At 38.7% G+C, this 26715-nt stretch overlaps 1 long non-coding RNA gene and 1 pseudogene across 1 annotated transcript in view; both read left to right on the forward strand.

Moving 5' to 3' along the window:
* Positions 1-16425, forward strand: part of LOC134476577 (uncharacterized) — a 63587-nt gene extending 47162 nt beyond the window's left edge. The window contains exon 3 of the long non-coding RNA XR_010048396.1: positions 8975-16425. This is a non-coding gene — a long non-coding RNA (uncharacterized LOC134476577). The remainder of the gene's footprint in view (positions 1-8974) is intronic.
* LOC100722421 (serine/threonine/tyrosine-interacting protein-like) lies at positions 669-1219 on the forward strand (annotated as a pseudogene).
* Positions 16426-26715: the final 10290 nt, after the last annotated feature.

A 26715-nucleotide genomic window follows, 5' to 3' on the forward strand; every position in this document is an offset into this window, starting at 1 on the left:
ATGATCTCAAGATGCATCCACTTACTACAAGAGCCTCAAGATTATCCTTCTTTATAGCTGAGTAGTTTTCCATTGTCCAAAAATATCATATCTTTCTTATCCATTCTGCGGTTGATGGACAAGCTACCCCTGCTTTTTTTCTGGTTTCCTGTCGCATGGAGCATTGTTTTCTTTCCTTTGACTTTCAGTCTATGAATCTGCTTTTGAGTTAAATGTGTTTCTTGTGTACAGCATATTGATGGAGCTTGTTTCTTGATCCACTCTCTCCCTGTGTTTGTTTTTATTGGTGAACTGAGGCCACCTACATTATTGATTACAACTGGCATGCACTGGCTCCTCTCTGCATGCAGTTCTCCTGATGTTCACCCCCCACTTTTCCCCTTGGTTCAGTTAACTGCCCTGTTTGGTGATCCCCCTCTACTTGTAACCAGTATTTTAAAAATTGCAGTTCAGGGCTGCCTGAGGTATGCTGAGTCCAGGGGGAGTGAGGGAGGCTGAATAAGCTGCACTGCCCTCCTCCCTGTTTCACCCTGGGAGTCTCTGGGATGCCCTTGGCAGCCTATATCAGTTGGGAGCCCTGCACCCTCCCCTCCTCTGCATCCTTGCCTGCGGCCAGCCAGGGAGGACATGAAGCTGGTTTTCCTTGCCTCCATGGTGCAAGATGGGAGATGCCAGAAGTTTTATCTACATTGTTCTTAGGTTCATGTTCTTCTGTGATGAAAAGCAAGCTACCTCTACTACAGAAACATGGAACAACTCATAATTTGCATACGACAAAATACCAAAGAGCACTTTATTAAACCAGACTTTCAACAATTATTTAGATATTTAGCAGCTACTGCAGGGGAAAGTATGATACTTTTTTCCCTGTTTGACTATGGAATTTATTGATGGGAGCTTAAAAACTGGAGAAGTTCTTGTCCATGGAAATGCAGAAGTGCTTTTTTTGTTGTATACATTGTGGAAACATTTGACAGTGCAGAGATGAATTTGCTTATGTGCAAGAAAGAAGATTTTGTATTTGTCCTAATGCTGGATTGTCTGTTACCTTCAGGATTATGAAGCCATGTAGCTAGTAAAATTAACAATACAGATGATGTTGCTACTCCAGATAGAAAGGCCCTTGTCTATTCATTCTGGAACCACAGGCAGTTTGACGAGAACATATGAGGAAGATGATTTTGGAAACATGCAAGTAGCAACTGCACAGAAGGGCTGACTCAAGAGTCACATTATAAAAGGTGTGAATTCCTATTTGGAAAGAGAAAATACTAGATGATAATGATGTCTTGGTGGCACATTTCTTTTCTTTTCTTTTCTTTTTTTTTCTTTTTGAGTTCAAGGCCAGCCTCTACTACATAGTGAGAACTTGGCTTTAAGAAAAGATAAGTGGTGAAAACAGAAGCAATTTCCTTTCAGTTACATGTTGCTTTTAGGCATGTTTCTCTGTAACTGATTAACCAACATTTTAAGAATACTTTAGACTTCTGCAATAGGTTGCCTGATGGCTTTACTCTTTTTTTTAACTTTATAGTTTTATTATAAACTAAGATTTTGGGCTTGCAAAAAGTTATGCACTTTTCATACTTGAAATTTATTTGTATAATATAAAATGTAAGTTGGGGATTGGTTAGTCAGTTTTGGTATTTCTAACAAAAGAATTTCCTGTGGTTTGTTACAATTCATCTTGTGTCTATATGTTACATTTAAAAAATGATCTTACAGTTACATTTTATGATGGAATCCAACATAACAGAAATCCAGGAATCTGCAACTTTCTTAGTATAAGTCAATAAATTAATGACTATTTTAAAAAAATTTCTTGAAAAGAAAAAATTTCAATTCCTAAAAAGAAAAAATTCAAAAATCAAATAACCTCATGATTCAGCAACTCTGTTTAGCCAGGCAAGTTGGTGCACTCCTGTAATCACAGCCCTTGGAAGGCTGAGGCAGTAGGATTATTGCAAATTCAAGACTAGCCTGAGCTACAAAGTGAGCCCATAGGAAGACCCTGTCTCAAAAAGACAAAACAAATAAAACAATTCTGCTTTTGGGTATATACCCAGAAGAATTGAAAGCAAGGTCTCAAAGTTGTATGTATACCCCTGTGTTACAAGAAGCATTATTCGTAATTGCCTAAGGCTGAAGCAAATTAGTGCCTGAATGCCTAACCAAAATGCAGTACATACCTGTAATAGAATGTTATTCAGTCTTTAAAAAAAAAAAAAAAAGAAAGCTGCAGTGTAACTTAGTGGTAGAACACTCACCTAGGTTAGTGCTCTTAACAGTCAGTCGCCAGAAGACAAACTGTACGCTGTATGACTCAACTTTAGATGAGGCAGCTAAAGTAGTTAGATTAATGTGGAAGAGTGGTAACCGAGGGCTACGAGAAAAGGGGAAATGAGAGTCGACCTTAATAAAGTTTATTTAAGGAAGTAAAAGTGAAGAGTATGGGAGAAACTGGCTCTGCAGAGACAGTATGGGCTAAGTAAGAGAAAAAGAGACTAAAAACAGAAATAAAAATCCATACTCAACTAGGAAACACCGCATGAGTTATTTTTCTCTCATTGCTCAGGCAAAATAGATAACACCTAGAGTTAAAGAGGAAAGGTTTATTGAGCTCACAGTTGGTAGAGGTTTCAATCCATAATCAGCTGGCTCCACACTCATGTGCCATAGCAGACAGGCATTGCAGAGGAGAAATAGTTGAGCAGAAGGGGCAAAGCAAGCAAGAGACGCAACAAGCCACTTTCTGTCCCTTATATTGTACCCAGGCTACTGCAGTTAGAGCGGGGCCAAACAAATCAGTGGGCTGATTTAGTGATCACTTACCCTTCATTCTAGCAGCTTTAATGCTAGCATTGCACCATGAATCAATCACACACTCTCCATTCATCACCTCTGAGTAACTCCCACCTATGACTGCATGTCTAGGAAAATTAAGATCGCTTAGAATTTTAGTTTTGAAATGAGTTCTGGATATTAGTTGTTCAAGGATGTGAATTTACATAAATACTACCAAACTGTAATCTTAAAAAGAGTCAAGATGGGAGGCTGGGGATTTACCTCAGTGGTGTAAGCACCTGCCTGGCAAGTACAAGGTTATGAGTTTGATCCCCAGTACCCAAAAAAAAAAAAAAAAAAAAAAAAAAAAAGAGTTAGGATGTAATTTTTATGTATTTTTTTATTTTAAAAATGTAAAACTCTTTCATTTTCCTTCCTGCAGTAAAATAAATAAATAAATAAATAAAATAAAATAAAATAAAATAAAAATTTAAAACTCAACCAAAGCAGTATGTATTCAAACTGCATATGATTATAATATACATTCTAGTTTTATTAACCTTCTCATTAATTAACCTTGGGTGAGCTTGGGAATGAAACTGCACTACTTTTTAAATTTGTTTTGGGTTTTGGAGACAGGGTCTCACTGTATAGTTCAGGCTGGCCTTGAACTCACTATAGAACCCAGGCTGGCCTTGGACTCTCAAATGCTCCTCCTGCTTTAGCCTGCCAAGTGCTGGGATTTCAGGGTGTGCACTATCATGCCCTGCTGAAACCAGACATTATAAGCTACCAGGAAATGATAACATCTCAAGGAAATGCAATGTATTTTTCCAAGTCAAGTCAAGTGAGAGCTGCAGAATAGCTCAACACTAGAATACTTGCCTCACATGCCTGAGGTCAGCCCTAGTTTTGATTCCCAGTGTTGCAAAAAAAAAAAAAAAAAAAAAAAAAATAGCAGAAGATTGGTGAGTACTGTTCATAATATCTGATCAAATTCAGAATACAAGAGATAGCTCTTGGTCATCTCTAAGAGTGAAACGGAGCTACAACCTTAATTCCTAGAAATCGGCTTGCAAAATGAATGCCAAATTGATTTATGCATTCAGTATTCATTTTTAAAATGTTATTTAAGCAACGACCACTTGGCAGACACTGAAATTACCTTTTAGTTGAAGAGCCAAGCTCAAGAAGAAAAAGGGGTTGAATCAGGAAGAGCAGGGCCAGGCCACCTGTGAGTACCAGGCAGTCTGCCAGTTGTATGAACCACCCACCGGGAGAGCCCCGGTGTGTCGTCATTAGGTGTCAAACAGCAAACCAGTTGTTTTATGGAGTAAGCATCTAAAGTGTCCATGACATTTTTTCCAATCAGCCCCGGATGAATTTGTCTATTACTGAAGAATGTGTATCTAAACTTATTCTCTGTCTTCCAAACCAAATTTGATACCTTTCTGCTTGATGCTTTCAGCTTCAATTTACTGTCCTTGTTTTCCCACCCTCAGTTCCTCCTTAGCCCTTTATTTATTATTATTTTTAATCACACTTTTCTGCCTTACAGTTTCTTCATGTCTCCTTTTTCATATTCCTGTTGGGTTGTGGAAGGCAAGAGTTGCCATGTTTACTCTGAGTGCATAATCAATCTGACATACAGTGACAAACTGTCCCAGTTTGCCCAGTACTGAGGAGGTTCTCCTAGCATTTCAGTTTTAAAATTGCAGACGTCTCCCAGGTTGCAAACACATACCTGTAATCCCAGCACTCAGAAGGTTGAGGCCAAGGATCACTGTCAACTCAAAAAACAATTCTGAACTAGGTAGCAAAATCCTGTCTCCAAAATAAAATAAAATAAAACAAAACAAAACAAACAAACAAAAAGAAGTTCAGTTGAGCTGGAGAGAACTGAGCTACTAGGTGTTAGAGTAGCCAATTAAAGCAGCAAGGCAGAAAGGAAATTGCTCACCAAGTCCTTACCTCTCTATTGTGATAGTTATAGAAGAAGTTGAGACTGGTGAAAGTGCTATTTTCTCTGTCATTTTCCCCCGTGGGCCTTTGAAAGGAACATCAGATTTCAGGGGATCAGTGCAGACCTGTGAGTCCAGAGGAGATGTCTGACTGTCTCATTATCAAGGGAGCCCTAAAGAAAAGTTATATGCATAGTCAGATGTGGTGGTGCACGCCTATAGTCCCAGCACTTGGGAGGCTGAGGCAGGAAGATCGATCGTTGTGAATTCAAAACCAGCCTGGGCTACAAAGTGAGCTCAAGGTCAGTTGACCTGCATAGGGAGACACTATCTTAAAAAGACAAAAAAGAAAGAAAAGTCACATATAGTTCTAAATTGTAAAGGATGGTTTGAAGTGGAAAAGTACCAAGGACTGAGTCAAAGAGGAAAGTAGTGACCACTAATCCAGAATGAACCAAAGTGTCTCAAATTTCCCCCTTTTCCCAGCCCCACCAGTAAGGAAGCCTCCCTAGAGGTCCCCAAAGAAAGATAAAGACCCTTCCAATGAAGGTTCACTGTCTAGGACAACAGACATGATTAACACGATAGGCAGCCGGGGGCCTGAAACCTTGATGGCAGCTTTGTCCAGAGACTGCGGTGGCTTGGCTGAATCCCAAGTCTCATGAGGGTAGCTTTCCTTAGTGGGAGCCTCCAGGCAAAGCTTCTGTAATTGCCTCCTGTTGTGCTTGACAAATCACACAGGTTTTTGGTCAAGAGCTGACCTCCTCCTTCATCTCAGTATATGATCTCTCACTCAGTAGGAAAATGGCCAAACCACACGATCAAATGGTGCCAGAAAAAAGAAATGCAAATTCTTAAACATATGAAAATGATGTTCAACCTCACTAGTAGTAAGAGAAGGCAAATTAAATCTGTACTGAGATGATTTTTAACACCCCATTATAGAGGAGGATCAAGGAAAAAGATTTTTTTTTCTTTTGGTGGCAGCCTCTTTCTTTGTAGTTCAGGCTGAACTTGAACTCTTGGTAATCTTCCTGCATCAGCCCCTCAGTGCTGGCATGCATTACCATACTCAGAAAGCCCTTCTTTTATACTGTGGGACAGTGTATTTTTCAGAATTGCCTCTACAGAAACCAATTTGACAACTTGTACCAAAATTATAGATTCAGATGTATGTGACTAGAAAATATATTCTAGGATTTATACTGCAGATATATTTACACAGGTGGGAATTAATATATATATGAGAGTCTTTATTGTCATTATTGTTTATAATAGCAAAAGAGTGGAAACTAGGGGCTGGGGATTTAGCTCAGCGGCATAAGCACCTGCCTTGCAAGCAGGCAGTCATGAGTTCCATCCCCTGTACCGATAAAAAATAAAATAAAATGAAGAGTGGAAACTGCTTTTATTGTAAGGGACTGGTTAAACAAAATATGGCACATCGTATGCAAATCCAACACATTCATTCAGAAGATCTGTCATTAGTCTTCCAAAGTAAATGCAGAACCGTATATGTAGCATACTCCAGATTGCATTGACACATTGACAGTAGGGAAAAGTAACAGATGCATGCTTTTATTTGCATATAAAAGGTTCCCTCAGTACTCAGGAGACTGAGACAGGAAGATTGCCATGAGTTCGAGGTTAGCCTGGACTACACAGTAAGTTCAAGGCTAGTCTGAACTACATAGCAAGACTCTGTCCCAAAAAAAAAAAAAAAGCTAGGTGTGGTGATGCAAACCTGTAATCCCATAATTTGGGTGGTTGAGGCAGGAGGATCACTGAGTTTGAGGCCAGCCTGAGTTACATAGTAAGTTCAAGGTCAGCCTGTACTACATAGAAAGACCCTCTTTCAGAAAACAAAAATCAAATCAAATCTGGAGCAGGAAAACTTTTTTTTTTATCAGTACCGGGGGATCAAACTCACGACCATGCGCTTGCAAGGCAGGTGCTTATGCCTCTGAGCTAAATCCCCAGCCCCAGGAAAATATTTTTAAAGAATAAAAATAAATATAAGAGTACCCAAGACACTAGGACCTTGTTTTTCAGAAACAGAACTAGCTGTCCAGGAATAGAAGTGGCAAGGAACTATATACACTGTACATTCTTTTAGACCTTTTGAATTCTGAACCGTTTGAAAGTATTATCAAAAACAAGCCAACAAAACAACAAAAAAAAAATGGACTTTTGTGTCAACTTGAATTAAATCTTTTTCTGTCACTTTGCAGTTGTATGTCATTGGGGGACAATGACTGTTCTAACTTCAGAGAGCGGTGAGACTTTGAGGAGATATTGCAGGTCCCTAATTTAGATCAATAGCAGAGTCTCTAGAGTCAGATACCAGGAACCAGATGCTGGTTCCATTCCTCTCAAACTGCGTGACCTTGGGCAAGTTACTCAACGTCATGCTTCTAGCGTCCTCACTTGGAAAACGGAGATATTAATCAGATGGAGTAAAGATTAAACTTGCTGATCCTTACAACAGCACTTAAGGTATCAGGAGTCTTATGTTTGTTAATATTGGATATTTATTTAATACAAAATTAGATGTTGTTATCCTCTCAACGTTCTTTCTGGGGGAAGACAGGGTCTTACTAATGCAGTGCAGGCTGGCCTTGAACTCACTAAGTAGCCCAGGCTGGTTTGAACTCACAGCAGTCCTCCTGCCTCAGCCTCCTGAGTGCTGGGATGACAAGTATGTGCCACCACACCTGACATTAGTCCTTTTTTGAAGTACTTTTTTTTACTTTGAGACTCATCTTGCTAAATTGCCCAGGTTGGTTTTGAAGATGCTCCTCCTGCCTCATCCTTCTAAGTAGGTAAGATTATATGCATGCACCCCCATGCCCAGCCAGAATTATCTTACCTACTTTTATCCATGCTCCTTTACTACATAAATTCTACAGATACACTACATCAATCACTTGCTCATACTAATCTCATGATTTGGAATTCCAGTTCTGACTGTGATAGACTGAGGAATGCTTCAAGATCCAAAATAAAAGCTTCTTCTTCTGCAAGAGGAGGTGTTTTCTCCTCTTGCTGACCCATTTCTCATCTCTCGTCAGATCTCCCTTTCCTATTCTGGCTCTCCCCTATCTCTGAGGTGGGCAGGGTGGTTAACAATAAATCCCTGTGGAATGGGTAAGTGGATAAATATAACCCTGACTTCTTATGCCTTCAGAGAGGCTCAAACAAGTGAAAGTTTTCTGTGTACTATTTCAAATTTGTATTCATTCCCTAAAGTCTCAGAGGAGGGCTGTTCCAAAGCACTACAGAAAGGGGAAAATAAAATACTTCAGAAGTTAGAAGACTTTTAAAAAGGTAAACAGTTTTTGTTTTGATTTTCAGTGTTTGAGGGATTGTTTTACCTTTAAACTCAGTAGAGACCTGACTCCCCCTACTGGATGTAAAAAGCTGCTTTCACAATGAATTCATAAATGTAATGGCAGGAAAACAAAATCAGGTATATTTAGAGGCTCAGCAAGGTTCCTACTAGAAATGGCAAACTTTGACATACTTAGAGAGACAAAATTGCTGTGATGACTGGCTGCATAACAATTACAGTTACCTCATATCTTTGGAGGAAGAGGTGTGGCTTTGAAATCTAAATTCAACACCACAGACCAGGAAGTCCTGAATAATCCAGTTATGACAACTGCCAAGGTGGTTCATGTCAATTTAATTGATTTATTTTGTTTTCTTATTAATTTTTGCCCTCTGTGTTGTGGGCATAGGGATGCTAGTAGCTTCTTCTTGCTAGAGAATGACTTGAATTATATCAAATAATCAACTGAGGACTAAATATCTCCTACATGTACAGCAATACTCAGGTGCAGGAAAATAATATAGTGTTCCTCCCCCATCACGAATCTTTGAGTCTTAACCTGAACACGGAGGTTGTGTTTGATACTTCCCGTGCTGTCTGACATACAGTAAACCCTCGACAAACAAATGCTGTCTCACTTCCTTTTCTGCCACTGACTCTGGCTTCTGCCAGGAGAGGAATCTGTTTCCAGGCCTGATAGAATTTTTTTTTTGAGATTCATTCTTCCCAGCTTTCACTGGATTGTCAATATCATGAGAATAAGGACCAAATCTTATTCACACTCCATCCCTAGCTTTTAGGATTATACCCAGAACATGAAATATGTTCAATACATTTTGTTGAATTAATAATCCTCTCAGAAAATTCATTTTGCTCTTGGTTTTCTTTTATTGTTTAGAAAAAAGAGTTGCTGAAAGCTGAGCACCAGCATTCAAGAGGCCACAAATTCGAGGCCAGCCTGGGGTACATGGCAGACGATGTGTCAAAAATTGAAAAAAAAAAGTTCAAATGTATTTCCTTTTTACTTCCATTCACTGGTTCTTGTCTTGCCTAATGCAAAAGGTTCTCAGTAAGTACCAGCTTCCTTTGTATCCCCACTTCTTGATTTTCATCACAGTTTATCTAAAGGAAGAAAAGCTTTCCTTTTACCTTCTTCTGTGCAAGTACTGAAGACCTGAAAATTAAAACTCCCAAAAACAAAGCATGTGGTATAAGAGAGGAAAATGAGGTGAGGTAGACAAGAAATCACTGTCACCTCCAGCAACAGCTGGACCTGTGACACGCACCTATAGTTCCAGCACTCAGAAGGCTGGGGCAGGAAGACCACTTGAGCTCAGGAGTATGAGGCCAGCCTGGGTAACATAGTGAGACTGTCCAATAAATCTAGGCAGAATGGGGGCTGGGAGCCTCTCTGAGAAGCCGTCAAGAAGGAACTGATGTGAAGGACCCTCCTGCCAGGAAAGAGCATTCCAGGGAAAAAGAGCTACACAAGGACTGAGGACGTTGGAGGGAAATTTGGTGTGGAAAGAATGGGGGAATAGTTTAAGAAAAAGCAAGAAAGAGAGCTTTGCAAATGGGTTGGAGGGAAAATGTTAGAAGCAATGGAGAAACGAACATGAACTGTGGTGCAAACTTATTTTTGTAAAATTATTTAGGTAGTATTAAGGAAACAGCTGGCTCAACATCTTTAGTTTGGTATTACAAACACTTGAACAATAGTTCATAAGCATATGCATGCAAAATACATGTTCATGGGCTGGGGATTTAGCTCAGCGGCATAAGCACCTGCCTTGCAAGCAGGCAGTCGTGAGTTCGATCCCTGGTACTGATAAAAAATGAAAAAGACAAAAAAAAAAAAAATACATGTTCATATAGTTTATATGTTTTTAAAGGATTCAAAATAATTTATAGAAATATTACAAAATAGGTCAGTGGGTCAAATAATTGGAGAAGTGAGAAGTAAAGGTAAACACAAGGAAAATAAAGCAACTACTGTGACATACAAAAGTAGCTAATATACAGTTCTAAGCAATAGCTACACATTAGCTGTGTTCTGTTTTGTTTTGTTTTATTTGAAACAGAATCTCACTATATGGTTTAGGCTGGCCTTAGATTCACTGTTGGAGCCCTGCTCCAACACAGAGCGATCTTCCTGCCTCAGCCCCCTAAGTGATGTAATTATAGGCACTTGCCACCACTCTCAGCTAGACTATTCATTTGACTGTATGCTTGGGGGTAAGGCAATATGAATAATAATGAACTTTGATGTCCACATGATAACTTAAAAATCACCCTTAAGAGAAAGACAGCTTCCTGATTACAAGACCCAAGAGAAATTTTCCTTAATGGTGAGTCATTCAGGAACATAATGGTCAAAGTCCACAGCAACATCCTACAAGCAACACAAGATTTTATCTCCTAAAACTAATTTCAGTGCTTAAAGCAAACAGGGAATTCACAAAAGAAATCTGATATAGAAACAGAAACAAGTTAGCTATGCAGCTTATGCTAGCAGCTATGAATCAGGAATAATGTTTAAAATAGCTAGAGAAATAGGATTGTTTAACTTTCAAGTAATACTCAATAAACATTATTTCTTGCACGTGAACTTCTGAGAATAAAGTATAATAGTTTGAAGATTTTTTATTTTTAAAAAAATTAATTAAATTTTTTGGTACAATCCTATTCTATTCTACTCTATTCTATTCTTCACGTTTTTGAGATAGGATCTCATCATGTATTTCAGGGTCTCCCTATTCAGTTCAGGCTGGCCTTGAAATCACTATGTACCCCAGGCTGGCCATGCCCAGCTCTTTGATACTAGTTTTAGACATAAATAATGATCATGTTCATCATAGGGAATTTGTAGCTGTACATGACATACCTTGATTCTTCTTTTTTTCCACATTCCCAAGATTTTTTTCAATCCTTCTTCCCCTCCTTATTTACAAAAGCTTTGTTTCCATTTTTCCATCTTTTCCAATTTTTTCTTTTCCCTTCTTTCCCTTCTCCCGAGTTCTACTTCCCATTTGAACATTTTAGAATTTGAAGTTATTACATAAGAAATAGACTAGAAATGAACTTTGATGCTGATTAATAGTTGTTTTAATAATCAATGGCACTGAAGGCAGTACTAATATCCCTTCAGAGCAGGGAGGGGTCTAACAGAATGACAGCCCAAAAGAGAGGACATCATGCTGCTATTTGGAGATGGCCTAAGAAGCTTGTATGTGCAAAGGCAAGACTTGTGCCAGAAACTATATCTGGCTTCTCTTAAGTAAATACACAGATGATGATTCTGGTCCCCGATTCTTTCATACAACTGTAATCAAGATTTCTCTTTCTTTCTCTCTCAAAAAACAATCACTCTAGCTCCCAGTAGTTAAAAGAATGCCTTAATTAATAAATTAGTTAAGAAATTTACTTTCCAGAGCCAGAAGAGGTGGTGCATACATGATCTCAGTACTCTGGGGCCTCAGACAAGAGGACTGTTAAAAGTTTGAAGCCAGCAGCCTGTTCTACATAGTGAGTTCAAGGCCAACATAGGTTACATATCAAGACTCTGTCCTCCTCCTCCTCCCCACAACCACCCCCCACCAAAAAAAAGGAAAGAAAGAAAAGAAAAGAAATTTTTGGCAAAAATCAATTAAATGTTGGAGGACAGTTATCAGAAACAGTATTTGATCACTTGCAAGTGCGTGGTCTTGAGTTCAATCCATGGTACCAATAAAAAAAAACAAACAAACCAGTATTTGAATGTAAAAAGAACTGATCTCAAGTCATGCTTTCTGGCAAAATATAGAAGGATAGTGCCTGTTGAGTTGTAATAATACAATATTCAGCCAGGAATTTAGCTCAGCAGCATAAGTCCAAGATCGTGAGTTCAATCCATGGTACAATATATATATATTTTTTTTTTCACAACATAAAGACAAATAATGATCTTTCTTTTTTAAACAGAAGATCATGAACTAAGCTTATCTAAAAATTGGTTTCAGTTCATTGAAGAGTACACTTTGAAAAACAGGGAAGTTCTCTTCCTGAACTGAGAGTTATCAGATTTGCTAGCAGAACACACACTGGCTAACGAGTTGCCAGACCATTTTTCTTTCCTGTGAGCCTACAGTTTAACTACATTTACTAGCCTAGGTGTAGAAAAGTATGTTTTAGCCACTGCAATTGGATGTATTTCACCTTTACGCTTGGGGTAAGAAATCTCAGTGACTTTAGGGGTGTTGAAGACTGCAAACCTTTTAATTTACCTAGGTCCCTCAACATACAATCTCAATGTGTCAATGTGAGGAAAAGAAACTTCCATGTGTTAACCACTGGGACTGCAGATTTATTGTTACAGCAGCTAGAACATGGTTAAACACTAATATAGTAAATATATATATATATATATATATATATATATACTGCCTAGGTGCAGTGGTACATACCTTCAATCCCAGCTACTCAAGGAGACTGAGCCAAGAGGACTGCAAGTTCAAGACCAGCCTGGGCAATTAGCAAGACCTTGTCTCAAAATAGAAAATAAAAATGAGTGGGGATAAAAAGGCTCAGTAGGGACTTCCAGGAGAACACTGTGGATAGATAACAGCAGCTATGGAGGCTCTCTGAGATAGCTAGCTTAGAATCCAGGAATGGTGCGGTGAGAGGAGTCCTAAGCTGGGGGAGATATACCCTGATGACCAAGGAATGAACTAAACTGAGAGAAACCAACTGGAAATGCAATCCTGGTGCTATAACTGGAACAGATAAAATCTCAGCACAGAAGCTGGAGCCCGTGCCACTGGAAGCCACGATTTGAATTTCCTGCTACCGCTGCTGCTGCATCTGAATTGGTGTGGCAGGGACAGAATGTGAAAGTTCTGAGAGCGGGAATCGGTGAACGGAGTTGAGAGCAGGACTGGCGGGGAGCCCTGCATCAACCTGTGGTGAGTGAGAGGAACGAGGACCCTTCCATAGACTAGGAGGCTAAAACAGAGGACATTCTGGCACCAAGCAGATTAGCCGGAACAAGCTGCCGCAGTGACTTTAGTCACATATTCCCCTCTCAAGTGGGATTGGTAGGGAGCACTTGGCCTGGGTGATGCCACGGACTAAGACCCAATAGGCTAGCCCAAACCAGGCCCCAGTGCTGGGCGGTGTACCCTAGCAGTGAAGCCTTTAGTAGGTTGACCTGGAGGGGCGGGTCCAGCAGAGGCTGCCCAAGTCTGTGTCTCCCTAGTACACTGCAGTGGCCGGGAACACCTAGCCGGTGGATTCATACAAACTGTAACCAACAAAGAAAGAAACTGGACCTCCTATATACACTTGTATGGAAGGAACAAAAAGTATGGGAAGAGGGAACAACAAGAAAGGGTCCTCAGTCCCCAATCCTGAGAACACTGATCCAGGAAAGGTTAATGCAAAGGAGAACGAGGACATAAAACATGCAATATCAGACCCGGCACCAATAGACATAAAGTGATATCTCCGGAGCCTCATAGACGAGTTCAAAAGTGAAGTATTTAACAAAGTCAAGCAAGATATAAGTAGAATAGTTAGAGAAATGCTAAGCACTGCCCAAGAAAAAAAAAACAGATGGTGGAATGAAAGAACGGGGGAAAAGGGGAGAATTGTTTGATGGAGAAAATAGAGAAAACATAGAATACATGAAGCAGGTTCAAAGAGATTACCAGGGAACAAAAACTTTATTGAAAGCTGGCATAACAGCTTGAAAGAAACTAAGGTTAGATTATCTGAACTGGAGGACAGATTTGTAATGTGGGAGCATGAAATGAAAAACTTCTTAAAAATAACAAGGAAACAAACAGCAATAATACAAAGGCTAGAAGATGATGTCATGGTTTATGTTTGTGTCCCCCAGGCCTCATGAGTTTGAATTGTGTGTTTGTGATTTGTTCATTGTCTAGTGCTTGGACTGATAGTGTTAGTTCTACACCCACTTAGGGGTGGAGCCAGGATGTAATGTAATGGCAGGAAGAAGGTATGTCTTTCTCTTTGCTGGTTCGAGTTTGCTGTTGGCGGCCGCCATGAACTGCAGCCCAGCCATGCCTGCCTGTCTTGGAGCCAACTGAATGTGGACTGAAACCTCCAAAAACTGTAAGAAATAAACCTTTCCTTTCCCAACTTTGGGCTTCAGGTATTTTGTCTCAGCGTTGAGTAAAAAGTAACTAAGACAGATGATAAGAGGATCTATAACTTAAGAATTAAGAACAAAAAAGAAGGGCCTGGGGATTTAGATCAGCGGCATAAGCACCTGCCTTGCAAGCAGGTGATTGTGAGTTTGATCCCTGGTACCAATAAAAAAAGAAAAAAAAAGACTGAAAAAAAATAATGTAAAAGAAGAAGTAGGGACACAAACAAATGAACTACAAAGGCTATTCACAGAAATAATCCAGGAGAATTTCCCTAATTTAGCAATAGGTAAAGATAATCAAATGTATGAGGCATACAACCCAAACAGAACTACACCCAGGCATATAATAATTAAAATTCCAGAAATACAATATAAGAACAGAATATTAAAAGCCGTCAGAGTCAAGAAACAGATCACTTACAAGGGAACACCCATCAGAATTACAGCAGACTTCTCAGCACAAACTATCAAATCATGAAGAGCATGGGGGGAAATAATTCAAACTTTGAAAGATAATAACCTCCAGCCAAGATTGATATATCCTGCACAACTGTCCCTAGAAATTGATGGAAAAACAAGGTGCTTCCAGGATAAAGAGGAACTAAGGGAATTTGCAACCACCAATTCAACTCTACAGAGAATACTGCAGAACATTCTAAAAAAGAAAAATTCCAAGATTCTAGAAACAGTGGCAGAGAGGCCACAATGAATGGAGCAGAAAGCAAAATGAAGAAGACAAACTGACAACTAATGATAGAAAAAGAGCTCAACAGAAATGAGGCAGAGAAGGTTGGATGGTATGAACAGCTATTTTGGAGAAAACAAGAGATCATAATAGCTAGTGCTGATTTAATATCATCTTGTTTTGAAGTCCCATCAAGTTTTTGTTCTTCTGTCTCCATTGATCTTAACATGTTGTATCTTATTGGACTTTATTATATGTGATAATATAAACAAATACTTTTATAGACAAGGAGATTATACAGAAACCATTGTTCATTTTCTGATAGTTGGCTCTAAATACCCTGTAATACTGTCATTCTCTTGAACGGTTTTACATTGTCTTGATATGTTTGATGCTACAGCATACAAAGTTATACTCAAAGATTTCAAGGAAAGAGACACTATGCTAACTACTTTTGTGTCAGGATATCTTGTGGTGAAACACTATTTTGCTTAAATGGTTATGTTTTGATCTGTGCTGTTTTGTTTTTATGTCTTTTTTTAATCTCAATCTCCATTTTTTATTATTTAATTTTTATTTTTATATTTTTAATTAAGGGAAAAATAAAAATAGCAGGATATATTATAGTAAATCACTTTGATTTCCTATTAACTTGATTTGAAACCCTGTATTGCTCTCACCATCTTGTTTTGACTCTTGATTTTACTCTATTCTGTTTTGCTTGATAGTACCAAATTTGAGAGTATAGGCAACAACTGTGAAGACAATAAGATTCACTATGAGGCCCGTTTTGGTTTGACTATTATCTTCTTTTGAAGTCCTGTAATGTCTCCAATGTTTGGTTTTATCAGTTTTGTTCTTTACTGTTTTGTCCAATTTTATTATAACTGATGATATAGGCAATTCTTTTTAAGACATCAAGGGGCATTATGGTAACCATTGTTGATCACCTTGTATTCTGTTTTTACATTATGTACTATATTCATCCTTTTTATTTGATTGATTGTTTTGTTATGTCACATTTGATTTTATTCTCTTCAAAAAAAAAAGTAATAAAAACTGTGGGAGTAATAAAACCCAAAATGTGTAATGGTCATTGTAAAAAAGAGAGGAAAAGAAAGTGCTCTAAAGGATATAACTGCATGTACATTTAAGTGTATAAGATGGATGACCATATTACTGAGTTTTGTTGGATCATTGAACAGAACTGTTTGCAGTCTCACTGTTTGAATGTCCACTTGTATGCTTTAATTTTGTAACTGGAACAACTATTTCTAGGATGACAATATGTAATCTACTAACCAGTGATTTCCTACTGTTTATTTTTTCTGAAGTTCTGTATAACTCGTACCCTTTTTCTGTTTGTTTTTCTTTTTCTCCTTAAATAAAATTTAAAAAAGGCTCAGTACTTCTTGGCCAGCATGCTCAAGGCCTTGCATTCAATGCCCAGTACAGGGGTTAAGGGAATAGGGGGAGAATACACTTCTACCTTTCTATAGAAGTTCCTCGTTCTAAAAGGGAGCTATTAATAGCTTTTACCTTGGAGTCTGCACTAAGAACTAAACAGATTTATGCATGTAAGTTACTCCAGGCAGTTCATGGCACAATATAAACACTCAATTCATGTAAGCTATCTTTGGTACTATAACAAACCTTCCTGGTATTAAGATGCAGATTCTATATGACTCAGATTTTTTCTGACTAAGCAGGTTCTAGTTACAAATAATGTCACACTGATGTTGTTATCTGCACTGTGCTGATTCATGTCCCAGTCACTGCAGGCCTTCGGTGTGTTTCTGGGCACTTTGGGTTGTCTCACACTTACTGTGAAACTGTTCTTCTCTGACCTTCATGCTGTATCGTCTGCCAACCATCCTGAAGCTACTAGGAAATAGAGAGTGGCAGAATAAGGAGGAACTCATCACCAGGGGTGTGCTGGTCCTGCTCAGGTACTGCCCCTCATTTGCCTAAAGCTACAGATCCTCAAGGTGCAGAACTCCACTCCTAGCTACTCTTCCTAGGGTTTTCCAAATTTGCTTTACTGTTAAAATTTGTGCAATGACCTACTGCATTTAGAAAAATGTTAGAAACATATTTAAAGAAATATTCTTGTGCCAGGGATTTAGCTGAGTGGCATAAGTACCTGCTCTGCAAACTTGCAGTCATGAGTCTGATCCCCAGTAACAAAAAAAAAAATTAAAAATAAAAATAAAAATAAAAAAAGAAAAGAAAAAGAAAAAAGAAAGAAAGAAATATTCTTGTGTTGGGGATATAGCTCAGTGGCACAAGCACTGCCTGGCAAGCACAAAAGTCCTGAGTTTGATTCCCAGTACCAAAAATAAAGAGAAGTATTTTTGTTACAGAACCTGTATTGAACCAAAAGGAAGATGCTCTGCACCAAGGAATTGGAAAGCAACTGTTTATTTACACCAGTGGGCTGGTGGGAATCACTTCCAAATCACCAGTCCTGAGTCTGTTTGGGGTCTCATTTATATAGGTTTGCAAAACAAAACAAAACAACCCAAAGAACAAAAAAACAGAAGCAGAAAGTACAGAAGCTCGATAGAGTTTTCATTAGGTTGATTTAGACATCGTCTATTACTGGGTAGAAAGCCCTTGAAATAGCCTGACATAATAGCCTACACCCATAATCCCAGCACTTGAGAGGCTGAGGCAGGAGGATTGTTGCAAGTTCAAGACCAGCCTGGGCTACCAAGTGAATTTAAGGCCAGCTCGAACTGCATAGGGAGAGCCTGTCTCAAAAAAAAAAAAAAAAAAAAAAAAAAAAAAAAAAAAAAATTCTTTGAAATATGTTAGAAAAGCAAACTATAATTTTAGGGGGAAAACACAGACACTGTAGCTGGACATAGGTTGACCTGGGTCAGGCTATGGATGACAAGCAGCTGGAAATAGTCAGTCAAGGTTTAGCAGTCTAACTATACAGCATGCAGGATGAGCATATCCTGTCTCAATATGATATCAGGCTGCTGGATAGTTTTAAAATTTCAAAATTCCTGTCACATTCTGAGCCAAGGTTACAGCAAAGTGGCAAAACTTGCCTAGTATATTTTAATCCTCAGTACTACAAATAATAATTCTCTAGTGTCACAGAAATAAATTTTAATTTATTTACTTTTTCATTGTCCTTTGTCAATCATTGGGCTTACAGAAAGGGGTGATCAGTCAACAGTGCTAAACTTTTTTTGTAGAAATTTCTAAGGGCTTGCTGGGGTCTCTTCTTTACCTTCTTCTAGTCTATACCCAGGGTAACTACCGTCTACATGAAAGAGTTCCTGTCAGGGACTCATAAACTGAGGTCTATAGACCTCTCCTCCCTATATCTCCTTTCCCAAGTAAATCCATGAATCAAATTTAGGGGTTTTGCCCCCTGGTGGCACACACCTATAATCCCAGCACTCAGGAGGCTGAGGCAAGGGAATCATTGCAAGTATGAGATCAGCCAGGCTATAAAATGAGCTCAAGACCAGCCTAAACTGCATGGTGAAACATGCCCTTAATGCCAGCCGTGTTGGAGACTGAGGCAGGAGGATTGTGAGTGCAATGCCACACTGGGCAACTTAAAACCCTGTCTTAAAATAAAAAATTAAATTAAATTTAAAAAGCTGGAAATGTGACTCAGCAGTAGAGCATGTGTTTCACATGTACAAGGCCCTGAACTCAATCCTCAGTACCGAGAAAACTTGAGAACTATATTTCAATGTAATTGACTTCTTGGCATATTTTTGCTTTCTTTATAAACATATCACCCTGAAAAGGAGTATCATGGTTTATGTTTGTGTCCCCCAGGCCTCATGAGTTTGCATTGTTCATTTGTGATGGTTCATTGTATAGTGCTTGGATTGATGGTGTCAGTGCTCCACCCATATAGGGGTGGAGCCAGGATGTGATGTAATGGCAGGAAGAAGGTGTGTCTTTCTCTCTTTGCTGGTTTGAGCTTGCTGTCAATGGCTGCCATGAACTGCGGTCCAGCCATGCCCGCCTGCCTTGGAGCCAACTGAGTGTAGACTGAAACCTCCAAAAACTGTAAGAAATAAACCTTTCCTTTCCCAATGTGAGCATCAGGTATTTTGTCTCAGTAACGATCATAAAGTAACTAAGACAAGGAGATTTATAGACCACCTGACAGACCAATGAACAAAAAGAAGAAAAGTTTTGGTCTTTTAGTCAGCTTCCTGTCACTATACCAAATACTTCAGTAAATGAACTTATAAAGAGTAAAGATTTATTTTGTCTCATGGTTGATTCTTGTTTGTTTGTCTGTTTCTTTGTTTTTTGAGACAGGGTTTTGCTATGTAGTCCAGGCTGGCCTTGAATTTACTATGATCCCCCTGCCTCAGCCTCCTGAATGCTGGGATTACAGGCATGTGCCATCATGCCCAGTCTGGCTCATAGTTTTGGCTCAAAGATTTATTTTGGCTCATACATCCTAGTCTATAACCAGTTGGCCTTGTTGCTTTTAGGCTTACAGAGAGGCAGCACGTCATGATAGGAATGTGTGGCTGAGTAAAGCAGTTTTCCTAGACTTGAATGAGAAAAAAAAAGTGGCAGGGACCTACTGTACCCTTCAGGTGCATGGCCTACTAAACTTTCCAACTCTTCTTCTTCTTCTTCTTCTTCTTCTTCTTCTTCTTCTTCTTCTTCTTCTTCTTCTTCTTCCTCTTCTTCTTCTCCTCCCCTTCCTCCTCTTCCTCCTCCTCCTCCTCTCCTCCTCCTCTTCCTCCTCTTCCTCTTCCTCTTCCTGTTCCTCCTCTTTCTCTTCTTCCTCCTCCTCCTCCTTCTTCATACTGGGGATTGAACCCAGGACATTTGCAAAAAGCTATATCCTTAGTCCTTTTTTTTTTCTTATTGAGAGAAAAGGTCTTCTAAGTTGCCTAGTCTGGGTTTGAATTTACAATCCTTCTGCTTTGGTCTCCCACGTTGCTAGGATTATAGGCATATGTTACCACATCCGCTTTGACTTTACTTCTTAAGGTTTCCATCATCTCCCAAGCATGAAGCTGGGGACTAGACCTTTGACACAAGGGCCTATGAGGGATAGTTAAGATCCAAATTCTAGAGTATTTGATTTGACACTTACCTCCATGTCCCCAAATAGTCTAACTCATTCACCCTTTTTTGAAGTCCCAAAGGATAAACTGATGACCACAATTAAGACCATTACAATACCATTGCCTCAGACAATATGGTAGCTGATTAAGAGCTTGGGTATTGGAGCCATCTGGCCCTGCTCTGAGACTAATGAACTATGTGACTTGTGCAAGTTACTTAACCACTCCATAGCTCTAGTACCAGGAAATTACAGTTGTTCCTCATAAGATGTTTATCTAGATACTATTCATGCACTAAGTCTCAGTGTCGAGCACATAGGAAATTGTCACCAGACATAAGCCACTCTTCTAAGTACTTGTCACTGCTCTTTCTTTATGATATTTCTGAGAAGAGAGGAGGAAGAATGAAGAAATGTTAGCTATTCCTGTTAGTCATAGCCCACACATATTACTTTTATGATGCACAAAATACATATCCTTTTTTTTTAAAATTTGGGGAACAAAGGCTTTATTTTAGGCCAGGCCTGGCAACACAGCCTCCAGGAGACAATATGGAGACTGCTACATATCCTTTTCTTAAGCACATAAAAGAGTTGATAGTTGTTTCTGGAAACGTTTCCAAGTTCATTTTATACTTTATATAGACTTGGATTTTTCTCTTTCAGTACTTCAGTAGCAATGCAAATGCTCCTCACCACTGATTCACAAAGCAGGGCTTCCGCTGAAACAATATTAGTTTTTTATATTGCAGGCTCATTTCTAAATCCTTCCAGAAGTGAGTCCCAGCTATGCCATTTTGACTGAGGGGGAGAAGGTATTAAGTGTAAATGGAAGTAATTTCATTCCTTCAGCAATTATTAAGTTCCTGGCCAGGCACTACTGAAATCTAAAGGAATTAGTGCTGAACAAGAGAGAGTCCTTGCCACCATTAAATTTCCATTCTAGAATGGAAAGACAAGTAAAAGAAGCAATTAAAAAAAAAAACTATAAAGAGGTGGTCAGTGGTTCACAGTGCATTGAAATAAAGCCGTGTTATCTTTTAGATTCAGTGGCCAGAGAAGTGTTTAGGAGATAACATTTAAGCAGAGATCTGAAGAACAAAAAGGATCTAGCCAAACTAAAGGGAATAAATTTCCAGGCAAAGAAATAGCTAAGCAAAATTATTACAGCAAGACTCAGCTTGCCTGTTCTTAGCTATTTAGGGATAAAAAGAGATTTGCCTTGGCCGGAGCATGCTGGGTAAAGGGAGTTTACAGGAAAGGTAAACTGGAACATACTGTCTAAGGCTTGGGAAAGATATTAAAGAGTTTTAGCTAGTTGTTGAGACAATTAGATTTACTATTTTACTATTTGCTGTATGGAGAACTGTTGGAATCTGTAGCTAGATCCCCAATCCCTCAAATGAGTACAAAGGCCCAAAGGAATGAGACACGTGGCATGATCTTTAGGGTTCCAGGAGGATTAAAATCCTGTGCAGTTTGTAATTCTGATAGCTGACCCACCAACTATCCCTTGTATTTATTAAAAACAAGGGAAGAGTTGAGTGGAAAAAGCATGAAACCTGAGCAGGATCTTGGGAGGGGCTCAAGGACCCCTCTGAGTAACAGATGATGCTAATCAAGGAAAACTATCCAGCAAGTCTCCAGGCGGCCTTAGCTGTGGCCTATCTTGCCCCCTGAGGTGTCTTCTTCTCAGTTCAGCCGTGCCGGCACCCTGCATGTGTATTCAGCTTCAATGACTCCAACAGAGAATTTGGAGAGGCAATACTGGAGTACAGGAAGATTAGTAACTAGAATTGTGAAACTGAAATGGCAAGAAAGTCAAGTTAAGCATTGGGCATGTGTTCATGTGTGTGTGTGTGTGTGTTTTATTGGTACATGTTTGCAGTACATAATGATAATATTCCTTGCGGGGAGTTTATACATGTCCAGAACATGTCTTAATTCTTTTTTCACCTACTTTCCCTCCCCTCCTCCTTTCCTCCTTCTATCTCTTCATCCTCTTCCACTTTGAGAAAGATCTATTTCCCTATTTCTTATCTTTTCTTTTGTTCTTTATGTTATGGGTTTTTCTTCTATAAGAAACCACATGATATTTAAGGATGTGTGTTAACATTTAACATTACAGTATCAAGATGCATCCAAATTCACACAAATGACTCAAGTTTATTTTCTTTATAGCAAAATAATTTTCCATTGTATAAAAATACCACATTTTCTATATCCATGTATCGGTTCAGAGAGATAGACTGCTTCTGAGATTTAGCTATTATGAATTGTGCTGCATGTGTGTGCATGTGTCATTATAATACGGTGTCTTTAATTCTTTTGGGGGAAGTACCTAGAAGGAAAATAGCTGGGTCAAATGGAATTTCTAGTTTTAGTTATTTGAGGAATCCCCATACTGATTTTTTTACTGGCTGCACTCATTTACATTCCCACCCACAGTGTAGAAGTTTTTTCTTTCCACCCGCTGTAGCCTGGCCAGCATTTGTTATTGTTTGATCTCTTGATGACAGCCATTCTCTCTGGTCTAAGATGGAATCTCGGTGCTATTTTAATTTGTAGCGCAATAATGGCTAGAGACTTTAAACACTTTTCATGCATTTGTTGGCCGTTTATACTCCTTCTTCATCTGAGAAGATTCTATTCATTTCACTTGCCCATTTTTCTGACTGGGTCTTTAAACCGGGGGGATGCACATAATCTTTTGATATTAGTCTTCTGCCGAGGCAAACCTGGAAATTTTTTCCCATTCTGTAGGCTGTCTTTTTACTTCTTTGGTTGTCTTCCATGTTGTACGGAAGTTTTTAATTTGATATGGTCCCATTTGTTGATTCTTGATGTTACTTGTGTGTAATCAAGGCTCTATTCAGAAAGTCCTTGCCTATGCCTATGTCTTCAAAAGTTTTACCTATTTATCTTCCAATAGATTGTTTATGGGTTTTTTTCTGTTTGTTTGTTTTTCGAGACAGGATCTTACTAAGTGGTGCAGGCTGGCCTCAAACTCGGGGCGATCCTCCTGCTGCAGCTTCCCAAATGCTAGGGTTACAAGTGTACACCACCACACTCAGCTGTTTATGTTTTAACATTTACATCCATGATCTATTTTGACTTTACTTTAGTACATGATGAGAGACATGGGTCTAGAGTCAATCTTTTGCATGTGGTTAGTCAGGAGTATTTTTTAGCACCATTTCTTAAAGATCAGTGTTTCTGTCAGTATACTTGACTTCTTTCTCACAAACTAGATAGTAAGATTGCCTGGGGTTGTTTCTGCAGCCTCTATTCTTTCCCTGTGATCCATGTGTCTGTTTAATGCTGTTTTTGTCTCTGTAGCTTTATAATATAACTCCAGTTCTGGGATTATGATGCCTCCTGCTTTAGGCTTGTTATACCCAGGATCATTTTTGCTATTTTAAATTTCTTCTGGTTCTATGTGAACTTTAGGATTGTTTTCTCTGGTTCTGTGAAGAATGTGTGTTTTGGGCCAAGATACAGCTCAGTGGCATAAGTGCCTTTCTGTCAAGCATAAGGTCCTGAGTTTGATTCCCCATACCAAAATAATAATAATAATAGTGTTTAGTTTTGTTTTTGCATTTTGAGGTAGATCGTTACTATGTAATGCAGGTTGGCCTTGTATTCCTTTGTGTAGCCCAGGCTGGCCACAAATTCAGTGATCTTCCTGCCTCAGCCTCCTGAGTGCTAGGATTACAGGCATGTGCCACAATGCCAGGCTAAATGTCCCTCTTAGGACTAGTTTTCATGGTATCTTGTAAGTTCTGATATGTTGTACTGACATTATAGTTTGGTTCTTAATTTTTTCCTTGATTTCTTCTATTGAAGAAATCTATTGATTATTCTATTGATTATTCCTTACATCTATTGATTATTCTAGAATGTATTATTTAATTTCCATAGTTTTTTGTGTTTTCTAGTTTCCTTGCACTATGATCTGTGTCATAGTATGATCTGATAATATGTACAGAATAATTTTGATTCTTCTGCATTTACTAAATCATGCTTTATGGACTACTGTAGTCTTTTTTTTTTTTTTTTTTTTTGGTACCAGGGATCAAATTCATGACCTTGAGCTTGCCAGGCAGGCACTTACACCGCTGAGCTAAATCCCTGGCCCTAATGTGGCCTATTTTGAAGAAATTTCTGTGTGCTGAAGAGAAGAATGTGTATTCTGTTGTCATTTGGTGGAACACTTTGTAGATCTCTATTAATTCATTTGTTTGAATGTTTGCTTCAACTCGGATTTTTTTTTGTTTGTTTCATTGATTTATTTTTGCCATTGTGGTATTGAAGTCCTCCCACTACAATTGTGTTGATGTTTATTTGATCTTTTATGTCCAGTAGTGCTTATTTTATGAAGTTGGTTGTGCTGGGTTTTTGGTGTATATGTTTATGTTTGTTATCTGTCCCTGTTGCATTGTTCCCTTAACCAATATGTAGTGACATTCTTACCCTCTTTAGTCAGTTTTGGCTTAAAGTACACTTTGTCTGAAAATAGCATAGCTATTCCTGCTTGTTTTCCGGTTCTCATTGCATGGAATATTGTTTTACGTCCTTTAATTTTTGTGAATTTCTTTTTAGGTCGAATGTATATCTTGTATACAGCATGCCTCTGTGTCATTTCTTTTTTTTAATTTTTTTTCTTTGAGACAGGGTCTCTCTAGGTAGTTGATTTCCCATTTACCATTATAACTTCCCGAAATAAATGCAATAATCTCTGAACTGGGCAGTCCACTCCTCTCTAGCCCATTCTCTTTCCACCTCTATAAAATCTTTTTTTAAAAATACAACTCTAATCACATAAAAGTTTAAAACTCTGCCTTAGTCTTAAAATAAAATTTATTATTATTATTAAAGTGGAGATTAAACTCAGTGGCACTCATCATCTTCACTTTTTTTTAAGATAGAGTCTCATTGGGTAGTCTACGAGGAAGGCTAGGGCTGGCCTTGAACTCAGTATGTAGTACAGGCTGGCACAGAACCCGATCTTTCTGCCTCAGCCTCTCTACTGCTAGGATTACAGGCGTATGCCACCGGGTCCAGCTAAGACCTAAATTCTCAATCCTGCCTGCCAGGGCCAGCATGCATGCTGGCCTCACCAACCCATCTGAAGTCCTTTTTCCTCATTTCTCAGTACAACAGTCTAGCTTTTCAGTTTCTCCGCTGCCTCCCTATCTTTGGACCAATTGTTCCATCTGCTTTGTTGTTCTTCCTATCCTTGCTCAATTTCTACTCATTGTTTAGATTGTAGCTCTGTGTTGGTTTCTCAAGAGAACGCCTTCCTGCCTTCCAGTCTAAATCAAAGAGCCTTGTAGTTTTCCTTCATTGATGATCACAAATCAGATTAAATGATCATTTAACTGTTTAATTCTTGTGTTTCATCTCCCTTGCTGGACCTCACCCTGTTTATTCCCAGCATAGAGTGCAGTGCTTTACATGTAGAAAGCAGGGGCTCAAAGCATTCTCTCTTTCATGAATCATTTAAAGGCAAACACGTCCTATTCTTTAAAAAAACCACATGCTTTTCTCATTTACACATTTTAAAGTCTTCAGTGTTATTTCTCTATGGTAATGTGACCTGCCTTAGGCAATGATTTCTGAGGGATAGCAATCACAATTTTAAATTGTGCAGTACCTAACAAGTCTTCCTATGATGTAAGGATATAGCACTGGGAGAAGAAAGTGGAAGGAAACCTCTCATTAATGGTTTTTTGTAGCTGTTAAAATCTCCTTAGCTTATTAGGGGAGATGTGAGGTTAAAAATCCTGGGCTGTGGTCAGACCCAGGTTTGGATCCCAGCTCTACTTTTAATAATTGTGTTGTTTTGAGCAAGTTATTGTCCTCTCTGGTCCTTAAATTCTTCAACTAGAATATGAATATATAACAATTCTACCATTTTATTAAGGTGGTGGGAGCAATTCAATGAGATAATATTTATAAAGCCCTAAGAACAGGGCCTGGCTTTAGGAAATGCACAAGAAATGTCAGCCATTATTTTTACTATAGTTAAAAAAAACTTGCCCATTTTTCATTTGATAATGGAAGAAATTTGGGGATATTCATGGTACTGTGAAATTCTCTGGGAACTTAGAGTTGGAACATATAAAATGCAATACCTCCTGCTCAATACTTTCTTCTACTCTTATGTATTAAAAACTGAAGCCAGTGGGAGAGAGAAAAGAAAAGTGGCTTCTAGTTGTATTCTAGTTGGCTCTGAATGACACCTGCACCGTTTTGCACATTTAGAAATCTGTATTGGTGTTGTCTAACATGCATCTTCACAAAGCCATTGCTGGACAGATGAGGCATACCAAGGAAGGTCTACCAGGTCAGATTCCTGACACCTGGAAATTTGGAAAAGATAGCTTTTTAGAACCTAGAGAATCATCAGACTTTTCCTTCCTTTTCACTTGAGGGAGTCTTCTAATTGATTACAGCCTATGAAACAGGAGCCATTCAAAAGCATTAATAATATCTGGTCTTAGAACTGCAACAAAAAGACCAATGCCTTCTGCTGCTGCGACCAGAGGAAATATTTCTCATAAGAAAAAAAATAAACGAGAGATAAAAAAAGTCAGTTAATCTCTCATAAAGACTCTGTGTTCTTTCAAGGCCTTTTGTTTCCTAAAGGCACACTGGGTTCTCTCAGAGAAGGTAGGAAACCAGCCCAGAGATAATTCCTTTTCCCCACCCTTTTTAATGTTATGAGAGACCTGC

The sequence above is a fragment of the Cavia porcellus genome, unplaced genomic scaffold (assembly GCF_034190915.1).
Source record: "Cavia porcellus strain 051 isolate PalLab524CR breed Dunkin Hartley unplaced genomic scaffold, mCavPor4.1 scaffold_6, whole genome shotgun sequence".
NCBI lineage: Eukaryota > Metazoa > Chordata > Mammalia > Rodentia > Caviidae > Cavia > Cavia porcellus.